The sequence below is a fragment of the Echinops telfairi genome, unplaced genomic scaffold (genome assembly GCF_000313985.2).
Source record: "Echinops telfairi isolate 266 unplaced genomic scaffold, ASM31398v2 ScPeMD7_2;HRSCAF=8, whole genome shotgun sequence".
Lineage (NCBI taxonomy): Eukaryota > Metazoa > Chordata > Mammalia > Afrosoricida > Tenrecidae > Echinops > Echinops telfairi.
The window spans coordinates 8,560,401-8,561,765 of NW_022103898.1; positions in this window are offsets into that span (position 1 = coordinate 8,560,401).

The following is a 1,365-nucleotide window of genomic DNA, read 5'->3' on the forward strand; positions in this document are numbered from 1 at the left end:
CTTTGAGTCATGGGCTGCCAGCCTGGAGATTGAGTTCAATCACACGGATTCAATAAACCACACCTTTGTAATTAAATCCCAATAAAAACTCTGGACAGAAGGTTTGGGTGAGCTTCCTTGGCCAGAAGCATTCTGCATACTGTATGGTCACACATTTAGGTGCCAGGACATAGTGTCTTAATTCCATGGGAAGAGCACAACAGACAGTACACATATGGGACTTCTAGACTCTTACCTATGTCTGTTTCTCTCTCTTTGGCTGTTTCTAACTTGGATTCTTTTATGCTAATAAAACTGTAGTATTGTAAGCAAAACACTTCTGAGTTCTGTGAGTTATTCTACCAAATTATCAAATCAGAGGGAGTAGTGAGAATGTATGAAATTGTCATCAACTGACCCGAAGTGAAAAGGTGCTTGAGGTTGCCCAAGCTTGTAGACGGTGCCTGGCATGACAGAAGTCACAGACAATAATCACAGTTATGGGGCTTATTGAGGAAGTTCACAGGTTACAAATGCTCAGGATACAATTATTCTGACAGGACAGCCTCTTCTTAACTGTGCCTTTAGACAGAGTTCTCTTGGGTCTTTGGTCTCTCAGCCATGTGGCTTGTTGGCTCCTGCCTTGCTGATGCAATGTTACAAAGCTCTTTTTTAGGGCTGCCAATAAATTCCCAAAGGGCATGCCACTCTACCATAAGCCTCAGCCTGAAGATACTCAGCTCTAGCTCCATGAGAAAGCAAACCAAGCTCCCCCAATTAAGTGTCTGGAGGTGCCCTACTCCAACAAGCCAGTCTCCTGCCCAAAGGCACTTAGCTTTACTTGCACTGTGGGCTGGGAAATTCTCCGTCCTGTCTCATGCTCTGGCTCTTGATACTGGGACCACTGCTGCTCCTCTGGTGTCAAAAGCTATCTCTTGGATCCATGTGTAGGGATTTGGAGGTCCAAAGGATGTGAATCTCTCCTGACTCTTCTCTCTTGCTGATAATAAAATTGCCTTCCTGATTCTGAGATAGCTCATTTTATACCCATTAGGATGGCAATCCCAAGGAACTCTGTCAACAACCACTCACAACTGAATCCTATCAGTGTCTTCTCCCACCTTCTGTTACCCCGACCCTCAGACAAAGGTCATTTGGTGGGAGTTGCAGAGAACGATGGCCACAAGAGCCACATTAAATAATTCACTGCACTGCAAGGACTGTGCCCTTAACTGTGATGTTTGGCCTAACTCTGGGTAGCTGATGTCAGAAGTCATTGGAAGTAATGTTGGGATTTCATAAATTAAATACAACTTTGTAAAAGCCTCATGCTTTTCAACTGAAAATATCTAAGAAGAACTCGATGGTGCTTGGCTACCACTACTG